Raw genomic sequence first — 14644 nt, forward strand, 5'->3', positions numbered from 1 at the left:
AGATTCCCTCTGACAAATTTACAAAAACCTTCTTTTTACTTTCTACTCCTTCTTCATAAACTAAAAAACACCATTGTGGTGGATCGTTCACGTTTTCAGTTTCCTATCTACTTTAAACAACCATCAAATGAAGCTCAGCGCAAGTTCAGGCAGGAAGACCTATCACTTCGTATTGCGCGTCATGGCAATACTCGCTCCCTTCACTAAAGGATAGGGAGCGCCACTCCCCACTCCTCAGCTAACCTATCACTTCCCTCCATTCACAAGCCTAATCATCGCACCTGTTAATCCCTCTATATATGCTCTCCCCTTTTCCATCAGCTGTCTTCCAGGTGTCAACGCGCAAGCAGCAGCAGGGCTTCGTCCCAGCTCCGGGTATTAATCCATCAGCTCCGCAGTCTTGCGGATTGAGCTACAGGGGGCGTTCCCCAGTTGGCTAGCGGTTCTAGCCGGCCACCCCGCAAACCCGGATGCGGAAGAAAAAGACAAGGATACTGAGCTCCACGGAAGTTCCTCCGGCTTAATGGAAATGGGCTACTTCAGGCAAACAATTGACACACGCCTTCAGTCTCTCGAGAGGGCATCACTGGCATCAGGGCCGCTCAAATGCGGCGCTTCCGGCCTTCACGCGGAACGGGCCCTCATCCCTTGCGAAGCTTCACCCACTTCCGGCTTCAACCACAACCCCTCTTGCAGGCAGGCAGGGCTCAAGCTACATCTAATCGAAGCTACTTCTCCTCCCGGCTCAGTAGCAGTACTGGTCTCTAAGTGCGTCTTAGGTGGCAAGCAGGTAGTGATGGCGAGATGAAGCCTTACGAAGCTTTGAAGCTTTCCAGCAATTGGTTCGCAAAGGGTTCATGTCATGAGGCTTCATCATGGGCTTCATTTGAACATAAACCCCTGTTGGTCAAAGCGTGTAAAACAGGCAAATTGGAAATCTCAACAGTTGCGCTCTATCTCATACCGAGTTCCCAATGAGTAAAGCCTTAGAATAACTCTAAACAACGGACATAAAATCCTATTTTCATGTTAACAATATTGTTTTCATTCCAGTTGAACGATTGTGATTGAAAAGCCTATAGGAGGCTGGTAAACATTGCAAAGAGGGATTCGTATTCCTTAATATTATTCATAAACTTAACCACGTTGTAGCCTGAGAAGGCTAAACCATATCAGGAATACATTTATTAACTGCATTATCTCATTTAGCTGTAGCTTCTATAAGCAAACCCTGCGGTCGTGGGTCGGCTGCTTTCCAGCGAGCCACAGCCCACACGCTGAATCTACCCCCAAAAAAAACACTGGATATATCTTATCTGCATTTATTCATTTATTTATTCATGTTTTATTCCTACATTTATTTATGCTTGTATCTATTTATACTTATGACATTTTCCGACCTCTATATAAGTGAGGGTCTGAGCTCTTTTAATTCCATCATGTCACCAGCGGACCCGGGTACAGGAGGGGTAATATGGTTTTGTTATACATCCATGGGTATTATGAGCGTTGTGGCTCAACGGTTCAAATGAATCGCTTCCCGAAGCAGTCACGTGGTATCGACAGGCAGCGAGGTTCGCTTGTCATCGATGACGTCACTGGCCCAAAATGATACAAGCCTCGATACATGCTTCACAAAAAGATTGGGGATTACTCGACACACGCTCCGAAGCCTCGGCGCAATACGTAACATCACTACTAGCAGGTTCAGCGCACAGCAGGCTCGCCTCCTTTCCCTGTGCCTCACCGCTAAAACAGGTAAGAAAAGAGAAGAAAGAAAAGAGAGAAAGGAAAGAAGGAGAAAAGAAGAAGAAAGAGAAAAGCAAAAGAAGAGAAGAACGAAGAAGAAGAGAGAGAAAGAGAAGAAGAAAAAGGAGAGAGGAAAAAAGAGAGAATATCGTTGCTTTAGTTTAGGGTTAAGGTGAGTTCCAGGCAGTGTCGGGTGTAACGCGTTACAGCATGGAGTTATGCAGTTCGGGTAACTACTACCCGTCACAATGCTCAGTAAGTACCGCAGTTTCAAGCTTCACACAGCCACGGATGCTGCCCATCCGTGGTTTTTGGGGGTTTCTTTCAGGGAGAAAGAGATGTTCATGTAAGTTGATAGAAGACAGTCTAATCACCCAACCACCACATCAGCATCTACGTCTCACCGTGGCGTAATTAAACTGCTAATTAAGCTAGTCCTATACCAGGGCTCGATAGTAATGGTTGCCATTGGCAACCATTTGGAAATGTCAACCACTTCTTGGACTTTGGTTGCCATCAGTGGCAGCCAGTTTTTAACATAAGAAATAAGGACAGCAAACGTGCACCCCAAAATAGATAAATGTTCATATTCGTTTTTAAGAGTGATATTTAATTGTTGTGACCAGTCGGAACCTGATACTTAAATTGCACGTGCATTGGCGTGATTACAGAGCCAGAAGCGATGCACGTTTACTCGCGTGCGCGGTGCGCCGTGTGTTTGTTTTACAACAAAATGGCGAAGCAAAAATAAGTTGCTTGACTGTGATAAAAGTTCAGCCAACACCTCAACTTCTCCAATGAATGTTCAAAGTGATTCAACTGATGGAGCGTAAGGTAAAACCCTAACGAAAAACAAAGAGGAATGTTTTCTATTCACTTCCGGTAAAAGTTCCTTCAAAATAAGAGTCCCGATCTTATTACTACAAAATAAAAGTGCAAAACGAAACTTTACCATAGAAAATGGTTGCATTAAATTATAATCACTCTATAAAAAGGTAACACATTTTAAATATAGTTAGACATATTAAAGGTAATTTACAGCATCAATAATTAATATCAAATGTTTAACTATGAATGGTTTTCATTTATTTAACATGAGAAATGTATTAGTCTGGCCAATCCAAGACTTCATGCTGAAGGGCCAATTGGTCTATGGTGGGGGTCAGCACAAAGGTCAAGAAAACCCACATTTGAAAGGGAGACAACGGATGATCAAGAAACTGGTGACTTGCTCAATTCATTTGTGAGGGATCTATGAAGACAGGACAACAGCAGCACTACTGGTATTTTGTATACCAGCAATTGAGGGTGGACAAGTTTACTACCACTTAGGTTCAAATAAGTGCGTTAATTACTTATTGTAAAGCATTTGAACATTCTCGTGTCACATGTTCATTATTAAGTGGATGTATAACTGTATAGCATCTTAATTATTTAAAATATAAGGTATCAAAAAGGGCAACCGTATTTTCAGTTGGCAACCACCGGATGCCTGGTTGCCAGCCTGGCAACCACTTTTAAAAGTTAGCGTTGAGCCCTGCCTATATCATGGGTCATGTCTCAGCATTTACCTAAGCAAATATTATTTCATGCTGCTCATATTGCACTCATATATTTGGTTCATGCTCACATGGCTTATGTTAAGCAGGGTATGATATTCATGCATCATTGTACTCAATCTAACAGCCGCATTACATTGTCTACATCTCCCTCTTCGCCGGGCATCGGCTCGTGCCGGCTATCCAAGATCTCTCCAGTTTACCTCTGGTAAACATGCATATAACTGGTGGTGGTGTCTTAAGAGCATTTCAGGGCTCGTTCAGGATAGGTGCAGCAAACCTGCCGCAATCAAGGTAATTGTTCCTCTTCCCTACAACAACCGCTTTTCATCCTACATTCGTCCGAACGCCAGTGCCGTGCTGGCTATCCAAAGGTCTCTCCAACCTTCAAATTGGTACGTATCCATATAACTGGTGGTGGTTCTTAGCATGTCAGCACGTATATTCGCCCCGCGGCTCATGTTTATCCTTGCATGTCTAACCCTGTACGTCCAGGTTGTAACCTTCGGGTCTGTATAAAATGTGTCCCTGCGAAGTCAGGTTGCCCTGTACGTCCGGGATGCCCCGTACGTCCAGGATGCCCCGTTCGTCCGGGATGCCCCGTATGTCCGGGATGCCCCGTATGTCCGGGAAGCCCCGTATGTCCGGGATGCCCCGTATGTCCGGGATGCCCCGTACGTCCGGGATGCCCCGTACGTCCGGGATGCCCCGTACGTCCGGGATGCCCTGTACGTCCGGGAAGCCCTGTACGTCCAGGGAGGATGCCTAAATCCCCACATGTACTAACCTCTCTTTTCATCCATAGATTTCCACTGCATCCCACAAGGTAAGATTTCATCACGTTCAGTACTTCATACCTTCACTTCTTTTGGGGGTTCATCGGAAACGGTTCTTCCCTTCCCGAATGACATCCTACAAAACCTGGGCCTAATCGCCAAACACCATTTCATTAACTTGTTATAAACTGTCATCATTATGTTTCATTTATATAATGTGACCCGATAATAAACATGTATTCCATACATCACGTCTCTCCTGATTGAAATGAAGCTCAGCGCAAGTTGAGGCAGGAAGACCTATCACTTCGTATTGCGCGTCATGGCAATACTCGCTCCCTTCACTAAAGGATAGGGAGCGCCACTCCCCACTCCTCAGCTAACCTATCACTTCCCTCCATTCACAAGCCTAATCATCGCACCTGTTAATCCCTCTATATATGCTCTCCCCTTTTCCATCAGCTGTCTTCCAGGTGTCAACGCGCAACCCTCCTCCCCCCCCTTCGCCTCCTGCTTCCAACTCAGGGCCAAGCTCAACCTTCTCCCTTCCAACCGGACCTAACCACTTATCACCACCACCAGTGTCTAGACCCAGGGGGGTTCATCGGAAACGGTTCTTCCCTTCCCGAATGACATCCTACAAAACCTGGGCCTAATCGCCAAACACCATTTCATTAACTTGTTATAAACTGTCATCATTATGTTTCATTTATATAATGTGACCCGATAATAAACATGTATTCCATACATCACGTCTCTCCTGATTGAACTGAGAGTAACTGTATATGATAACAACTCCTAAATAACCTCACAATATATATTTCTTCCAATGAGTTCGTTATTTCATGTCTAACAAATTCTCCTCTTTCCATGTCGTATTCTAGATGGAAACATCCACCTATCATATTTAATTTGAATAAAACCTTAACTTTAATGTACTTCATATACTCAGTAAATCTCTTTTTACTTTCCCCTAAGGTTACTGTATGTAATATAATTTTCCTTGAAGTATAATTAAGTACAATCCTTAGTTAATGACAAATACCATGAAATTCACAACGCAATGCAACGGTATCAATCAGTTCTCAAAGACTATGTTTAATTAGCAGCAAATCATTGTTTCTTATTTATTTCAATATATCTACCACTTCAAATCACACCTTGATCTGTTAATTTTCTACGTATTTCACTCCAACTTCAGATCACTAGAGAAAAAAGCAAGTAGACACACTCCGGGCTGCTGCTGCTGCTCTCGAGAGGAAAAAGGGGGGCTTTCTTCAACAATTAACACTTCTGCTATCCTTTTATTCAATTGTTCTGCTTAAACCCACTGTTCTCGTAAGCTCTTAACTCACGCTCCTCTCGTTCAAATTCTCCCTTCATTATGACTTTGTATCTATTGATCTGACTTACTGTCTTTGTTACCAGTACATATTCACAGACTTCGTATCTATTGATCTGACTTATACTGTCTTTGTTACCAGTAAATATTCACAGACTTCGTATTGATCTGACTTACTGTCTTTGTTACCAGTAAATATTCACAGACTTCGTATCTATTGATCTGACTTACTGTCTTTGTTACCAGTAAATATTCACAGAAAAAATACCCCGTACAGTCTATTCAGCTTTTATTGTCCGATGTTTATTCCAACAAGTTTAGCGAGCCTCTCAGCGCGCTTCAACACCGTCTTTCAACGATGTGACGCTGACATGGAGTCGTAACCCAGGCTTACAGAACTCTTTATCGTGACGTTTGGCTTTATAGATTCAACCCCCACAGAACAAAGGATTAATGAGGTCCGGTCACTTCAAAATTGCTTTTTGAAGGTTGCGTTACTCTCCTTTGGATTTCCTTATAACTCAACTTCGATTCCTATGAACCTAAGAATTATTATTCAGATTTGTTCCGGATGCCGTCTGAAAACGGGCACTGAACATGCCCCAACGAGTCTTCAGCCGTCTCCTTTCTGAAAAAAGTACGGGGCCTTTCACCTTCGTCTTACATACCTCGTTGATTCACTTTTATGTTATATAACTTTCCTACCTATCTAAAATATGTATTTGTATATTCCACCGCAACAACTATGACACCGGAATATGTCTCTGACAACTCTAAAATTTAGTTTAGCCAATTACAGACCTTCGATAGAAACAGGCTTGTCTGCTCACCTTTCAATTGTAGGATCCTCGTTTTAGTTGTCAGAGATTATTCTAGGCCTCTTCTCCGGACAATTCGTCCGCTGGCTGCTGATTTTCCTCTCAAAAACCCTACTCATGACGTCACCACGTCATGACGTCGGGGAAACACCATTTGTTGGGGCAGAATCTCTGCTCCGCGCCGTTCTTATATGAGCGGGATCTCAAAAGAAGGAAAAATTCAAAGCAGCCAGGATAAGGGTTAAACAATCATCTGCTTTAATGGCAAAATCATACAAATACTTCACCTAATCACGAAGCACTCTGCAGAGTACTCCGGGCTCAGGTTCTACCACCGTGTGAGACACGTCTCAGGAACGGCCAGTCAAAAACAAGAGCCCCGATCTTCAAAATGATCACAACATTTATACACAGAGTTCCCTTCTGAGCGAGCTAGACAGTGAGTTGGCAGTGTTCCATTGGTCGGTTTCACTTCTGGGCGGGACCCCAAGTAGTAAGTCCACAGTTGTTGATTCCATGTTGCTTCTGTGCGCGTGTGTGTGTGTTTCTGTCCCTCTGCCCTTAGGCAGATCCCCCAATCAATGATTCGGAGTCATGACAGAGGACTCTTTGACAGGACACATACTCATTCCCCCTAAACATCTTCAACACACACATCCTATCATGTATCTTTAACAGAAGTTAATTGTTCTTATCGCTTAATGGCTTCCCTGAACTTCCCTTCACCCCAAAGTCAACTTACTAGGAATGAATACATTTTATTGATAAGCTCAAAAGGACCTTTATCTCATTTACTGCTGGGTGACCCAAGTCTCAAGGCCTGCAGGATGTGTAGGAGATAAACATTAATTCTACAAGACTTGAACTGCCTTGTATCTGAGGCACATCTCCCTTTGGGCTAATCAATACGGGTTTTAGCAATTAGCAGAGGAAGCTAGAGACTCAGGGCCCCTTCCTTGCTGGGAACTGCAAAGCAGATGTCAAAGGTCATAAAACCACCCTTTTGACTACACATGAAAAGTGGAAGAAAAGACTATTGCTTTAATTTATTATTACTAAGTAGTGGGACATTGTTTCAGGAATATATGAAAAGCCTCTCTATTATTTAAACAGTAAAAACATACTTTCAAATTTAACACCCACGAATATATAAGGTGACATTAAAATGAATATACCAGATTGAACTTTCCTGCCATAACACGTTACTTTAATACTTCAAATAATTCAAATAATACTTCACTGTATATATAACGGTTAAAACAAAATAGAGAAGTGTTAAGCGTAAAGTGGGATAATACTCTTGAACAAACAGCTTCTGTTTGAGGTTGATAAAATAAGGTCATCCTTGTAACTTAGAGAGATATTTTATTATGTAGGTAGGAACTGTATGCATCGCTAAGGTTAATTTAAATTGGCTATGCTCAAGTATGTAGACAAGCTAATGTCGAAGTAGTAGTGTATGTGAAATCAACATCACAATAAGATGTGTGTATATTACAATTATGAATGTCAAATTTCAAGATTATTACTTAGATATTACAATATGGTTGGTTGAGCTGGAGTTCATTATTGAGCTTACACGTTAACATCACAGTCATCTGAAGAACGAACCCAAACCTTGTTGTTTTTATTAATTGCATTACCAAATGGGTATCAAATAAACAGTAAGCATTGGTAACACAACTTCCAAAGTTACAGTAAAATAAAAAGGACCCTGACTCGGACAATACACAATCCAACATGTTCAACAGAAGAGAATCAGTTATATTGTTTGTACACATGGTACTATATATCTGTTTGTTTAAGGTGTCCAGGTGATGAAGACAGGCTGGACCAGAGAGTGAGAGACAGAACTGGACTCCTCACAGCAGTGAACTTCAGCTCAGGTACAAATACTCTTTTTTTTATACTGTACAAAGAATCAAGAAAGATATTGGTTTAAATGAATGAAGTATTGACTTTAATACACTGATATACATTCCATTAAACAATACTAGATCACCTACACACCAGTGAAGTTGAGGGATTTTTTCTGTGCAAAAAGTTACATTTAGATGTTAACAAGCAATATGATTTTGTCAGCTTTCTAATGTAATGTATTAAAGGCAAAGATATTTAACACATAGTGAGAACTGCTACTATATATCTCTGAATATTGTTTAAAAAAGTGGTAAAAGTTATTCTTTCAGTGAGACAACAGAGCAAGCTTCTACAGTTGCAGTACATTTTGATAACAGTTACATTTTATTTTGATAATAACATATATTTCAATGTTGATGAACTTCATACTGTTCATTCATAATCTGATTGTCTTTGTAGCTCACTGTTGAAATAAAAAAAAAACATTACAATTACAAAATAATTATATCTACAGCCCCTAAACACACAAACACACCGCTTTCATAAATAACACACTTGTTCTGCAATAATATGTTTTATGTTTCCTGTAATCTTTGTTAGGAAAGGACATGCCTGAAAGACACAACATTTTCTCCTTCTCTGTGGGTCAAGAAGAACATCCAAGAGGAAAATTAAAAGCTGATGCTATGAGATTTTAAGACCAGTACACTAAGAAACTACTTTTATTGTAAAAACAGTCAGCTGATCGAATGCACCTATTTCCACATCTACACTCCATCAGCTAATTATTTCTATTTGCCTCGCTTTATGAGCTTCACATCACTTTTGCCTTGTACCGCAGAGTTTGCAACGTCACAAATAAGTGGGGCCAATCTTCAGTCAGATGTGAATGTGTAATCTAACATTTTCAGTAAGAATAATGGACAAAAGGAGTGCAAATACAAATACAATTTATTTAAATGTGAACCAAAAGTTAATCAAACATGTTTTAAATAAAAAGCACATATGGACAGAAGGTGTAAACCAATTAAATGTATAAGTAAACACATTTAGTCAAATAAAGTGACAGGCCTGTGCAGTTGGTATCAGCTTTGCCCATTGCCCAGCATGGGCTCCTCCATCAGACCTGGACCTCCTCGCAGAGGAAAGACCCTCAGTCCTCTCCAAACCAACAGACAGGACGTCCATCACACGGAGGTTTCTCCCTGAAGTCTCTGCATTTTTCTGGACACCACGCTGTCTCAATCCGTGCACACTGAATATGTGCTTTAGACAATAAGAAACATAAAGTTGACTGTTGAGTTGCTCAATTTTTTTAGATTGTCAATACTATTACTGTATAACTAATATATCAGGTTAAGAGGCACATTCAAATAAAGATTGGTCTTTAAATACATGTTGTTTTTGAATTGTTTGTCAAGGATCTAGAACTGGTACTTAGTTTTAATGATACAGTCTGGTTATTATGCTGTTTGGAGGAGGCCTCACAGGTAAGAACACTAACAAGCTACCATCACATGTACCTTAGCTTGACTTAAATGTATTAAACGTATAATTAAGTGGTATCAAAATATAAATAACTAATGTCATGCAAACATATTAATATTGAAGGATTATTTGAATTATTTGAAGGATTAAAGTAGCGTGTTATGGCAGGAAAGTTAAATCTGGTATATTCATTTTAATGTCACCTTATATATATTCATGTGTGTTAAATTTGAAGGGACAAAGTATCTTTTTCCTCCCCCAATATATTGAGGTGAAGTCCTTGTGTATAGAGAGAGAGGTGAGAAGGGGACACCCTTATTTGGGAATAGGGCCAGACGCTGGAATGTTCCCCTCGTAAAAGAAGGGGGTGCTTACACAGGCTTGAAGCAGATGTGTGTGTGTGTGTTTTCATTGCAGTAAATAGATCTGCTACATGATTACTTTTCAACTATACCTCTGTTCTTATTCTTTCATGTGTGGGTACTAAATGGCTACAAACATTGTGGAGAAATTAGCTTAAACATCTTTTATTACTCTATATGAAATGGAAGCAGTTTTTATGACAGGGACGAGAGAGGTGGGGGAGGGACACATTCCGAAGAGGTTCAGCAGGTCAATTGTCAGGGGAATCGACTTGTTTTCAATAGAGGTGTGTGGTTAGTTACTTTGTGTTAATAATAGCAGTATGTGTAAAGGAAGCTGGAAATATACAATGTGAAACCTTTTATTTGAAGTAAAGATGTGAACAATAGCTCAAACAAATGGAGGGGCTATAGGTAAGCCTGTGAGAAGTTTGACTATTTGAAAAGCATCTCTAATACTGCTTAAGAGCATAGGTAATGTGTTCCTCGTTGTTATTGATATGAAAGTAATTAACATGTATTACGTATATTTAGCCAACTATAACAACTATATCTTAAAACATACTTTTAACTTGTGTGTGGCAGTCAGGAGGCGGGAAGATGGACTCAGGGACAAAGGGCCATAAAGGAGATGTGTGTGTGCTGGCTACAAGCTGCTGTGTCGCACTGATTGGGTGCGACAGGCCATGTGTTGGTCTCTGCCAATAAGATGACCTCTGGGGGAAAGCACGTACACACCTCCTCCTGTGTTTTAGTATGAAAGCCTGTGTTTTCCTTTGGTTCGCGCTCTTGTTTTTCACCGGCCGTTCCTGAGACCTGTCTCACACGGGGGGTAGAACCTGAGCCCGGAGTACTCTGCAGAGTGCTTCGTGATTAGGAGATTGGGTGATGTATTTGTATTGTTACCTTGTATCATTAAAGCCGGATTATTGTTTCACTTGCATTCTGGTGTTTCTTAATCCCTCCTTTTTAACGAATTTACCCAGTTTAGCAAACGACACGCGGAGACGAGGTTGGTTTTCAACATCCTCCAAATCTCCAACAATATTTGCTTGATTCCAGTGTTGAATTTAGTACAATTGCATACAAACGTTAAGGGATTTTAAGATTCTGAAGTATTATGCTAAAAACTCAATAACTTAGATTATTATTTATAGTTTTGCTGAATAGTTTCATGTCCGCTTACCTTAGAAATGTAAAATGCCATGGCAGTGTGCAGATGGGGAGCATGTTAGCTTAGCTTAATAGCTTCAGCTAGCTCTGGAACTTTCAGCTCGGTGGCAGCAGGTCCCGCCTCGGCTCCGCCTCTTTGCCCTTATTTGGAGAAGGCGGGAGTTGAACTCTGACGTCACTGTCGAGCCGTTAGTGGCCGACTCCGCCTTATAAGGGCTTCTCTGCAACTCTGCAGAATCCTATGGGTGACGTCACGGACCCTACGTCCATTTATATATACAGTCTATAGGCGCTTTCACACCGCAGTACTTTTCCCACAAAGGTTCATGAGAACTTAGTTCATCAGAACTCTTTAGTTCGCGTTCACACCGGAATCAGTTCCTGGGGGAAGGATTAGGCAAATGAGCCGCTGACGTCACTTCTTCTTCTTCTGCTTTGGGTTTACTGGCAGGCCGCAAACAACTTCACGCCGTATACTGCTACCCCAAGTCCCCGGCCGGAAGTCCCCGGAGCTGCTGGGACTCCCAGCTGCTTCTACTGAAGCCTTCCGAGTAAATCGCCAGAACGCTCACACCTCCTCCTCACTCCACCGCTCCCATGTTTTCTTTTGTGTTGGAATAAGTTAGTCTCTCTGTGTTTCTGCGCTGGGCTAATGCTAATGCTAATAATGCTAATGCGAGGATAATAAAATGGCGGCTTCACAAAACCTTTTGGGAGTTTTACGGTGCGTGGTTTGCATTCCGCCCAGCCAATCAGACATAGGACCCTTTTTCTCCCACGAAAGTCCGTGCTCTCTAGCAGGGACGGAAAAGGGGGTAAAAAAGGTCCTGATGAACTCATTTTAGTTCCGGCTCTTTTTGGTGTGAACGCGACATTTTGGAACTATATCAGAACTAAAGTGGGAAAAGTACTGCGGTGTGAACGCGCCTTATGGGTCTAAGTCAGGGGTGCCCAACCTTTTTTGAACCGAGAGCTACTTTTAAAGTTGCCAGTCTGCCGAGATCTACCAGTCCAAATAGAGAGGCATAGCCATTACTGACAGCCTACTACCGGGTAAATACACACTTCTACTTGTATAAAACTGAGCTTTGTACGATTAATACTTCATAAAATACTGCAGATCCTTTATCTTACCTCTTTCTAATCTACACACATACAAGTATTTAACTGAAGTCACAACAGTGTTGTTGATACAGAGTTGGAGTTTATCCACACGTCACATACTACAGTGGGTAATGTTTTCAAGAAACATTGAACAGTGCTGCCACATATGACACAGGAAAAAAAGAAAAGACTCTGAACCCTTTCTTTGCCATTATATAAAAATAGTGTTGCTACAAAAGTATAAATTAGGCTTACTAATAAGACAACTCAGATCTGAAGCTACACAGGAATCTGCTGCCAAAGTGCAATAAAAAAGACAAAATTAACAGAATCAAACACTTTTTGTTGTTGCATTTTAGTAGAGTATAAAAACAAATGCGTTTAAAATAGGATGCAAGCAACACTAGTTTCTTAACCTGAATTGAGACTATAATCAATTTAAACAGAACAGATCTTAATGTTTGCATTCTTATACCATTTTGTACAATAATTATAATGAATAAGTTCAAACAAACTAAAACTTACAGCTGATTAATAACGGTATCTAACTTGAGTTTTTATTATATCAAAAACCTGTTGAAATGCTACTATTATTTTTACTGTCCCCCAAAAGCGCATCGGCAGCCTCCAGGAATTCTTCCTTCACAACTTCGCCGTCTTTGAAAGACTTCATGTGTTTCTCAAGAACGACACGATGAGATGCTATGGTAGCAGCCTTGCTCTTGTTGTTGGGCCTGGTGAAAATGGGCTGCTGTGCATTTAGCTGTCCTTTCAGGTCCCTCCCCTTTTGGGAGCGTAGGGCAGAATTAGAAGGGAATTCCGTCTCGAAGCATTTGTGCACTGTTTTGAAATGCCGCTCCTAAATTACCCTTCTTCGATAAAGCCACACTCACATTGCAAATGAGACAGATGGACTTTGAATTGGAATAGATAAAAAAATAATCATCCTCGGAGTGAAAATTATATATTTTGGGCTTTTTTGCTTCTGCCATAATTGCGGTCTTGTGTGTACGGACTGCCACTCCTGTTGACACCCACAATGTTAGCGAACTAGTGCCCATTTCCCACCAGCCGCGCCCCGACACATGGGGTCACGCCGGCCAATCACAAAACTTTGATGCGTTCAAGTGCATTATTTTGGCACAGGAAGATTAGGTTACAGGACATTAAAGATAAAACAGAATATTGTTGTTCTATTTTTAGACACAACTCACGATCGACAAGGTTGGGCACCCCTGGTCTAAGTCTTTGGGGATCGATACAAACTGCAGTCCGGGGTTCCTCTGGCGACCGTCACAGCCCACAGCACAACAACTCCCAGGCATATACACAAACTTTATTATTCATGATGTATCTTCGTCTGCTGCTTCCTCCGTGTTCTCTGTTGTTGTAATGACTTGCTGTGACTGGACACAAAAATGGCGGCGCTAGAACACAGTGATATCACGTGGTACCCATGAATTTGCTGCCCTAGGCAAGTCTTTAGCTGGAGATTTAAAAAGACAAACATTTTAATGTAAAATGCTTCAATCTGGTTTATTTTATTTGTGTTGTTCATTTATATTGGTGAGCGTGCAGGTCCTCTACAACCGGTCTTAAAGCCTCCCCCCGTATATGTTACCTATACATTTTTATTTTTAGTCATACATATTTGACTAATCAGTCCCCTTTTCAACTGATTTTTTTTAACTGTCCTATAGTATGAATTGGAATGATTTCACGTCAGATTTTTTACAACTATATTAAATAGATAGACGTGTCCCTTGGAAATACTTGTTTACTTTAATGGTGACCAAAAGGTTTGAGATCCACTGAGATAACTTAGACTAAATGTAACTATCTAAACACTCAGTCCTTTACCTCACTGAGCTGTAGTTATCAGAGTCTCTCAGTCTGAAAGGAGAGAGCTCTATGTCCACCTTCCTGTAGAAAAAGCTTCTTATAATGTATCTGTTAGCGCAGCTACCTAGCAGCACCAGATGCTAACAACAATTCCTGTAACCAGTGCACTCTCTCTCTCTTTCTCCTGCTCTCCTACTGCCTATACCACAGTCCAGTAATCAGGGCCTTTCCGGGGACATCAATCTCTGACCTACTATTTAGAATATCAATTTATCAATATCTGTGTGCAAACATACATATATTTTATCCATAACAAAATTAATTTAAAAAATGCGACTGTGATGTGCCAGTTCTGAATTGGTCATTTAATTTTTCCAAAGCTCAATCTTCTTTTTCTTTATTATTGTGTCACGATTGGCATTCCATACATCATGACAGCACAGTGTCCTTGGAAGTCTTTTTATTTTTTTCCGCTCTGGAAGTTTCCCCCGCCTCCTTCTCCTCTGACCCGCTGTGATTGGCCCTTTGTTATTGCAAATCCCTCCCAACACGTAACCTGCAGTTCTGATTG

General features: G+C 41.1%; 1 long non-coding RNA gene across 1 annotated transcript; it reads left to right on the plus strand.

Annotated features, from left to right (window-relative positions):
* Positions 1 to 8397: 8397 nt before the first annotated feature.
* Positions 8398 to 10897, plus strand: LOC307041148. The gene is made up of 2 exons (XR_013808710.1): positions 8398 to 9890; positions 10170 to 10897. It is a non-coding gene; the product is annotated as an uncharacterized lncRNA (long non-coding RNA).
* The last annotated feature ends 3747 nt before the right edge of the window (positions 10898 to 14644 follow it).

The sequence above is a fragment of the Notothenia rossii genome, assembly GCF_949606895.1.
Source record: "Notothenia rossii genome assembly, chromosome: 5".
In the NCBI taxonomy this organism is placed as follows: Eukaryota; Metazoa; Chordata; class Actinopteri; order Perciformes; family Nototheniidae; genus Notothenia; species Notothenia rossii.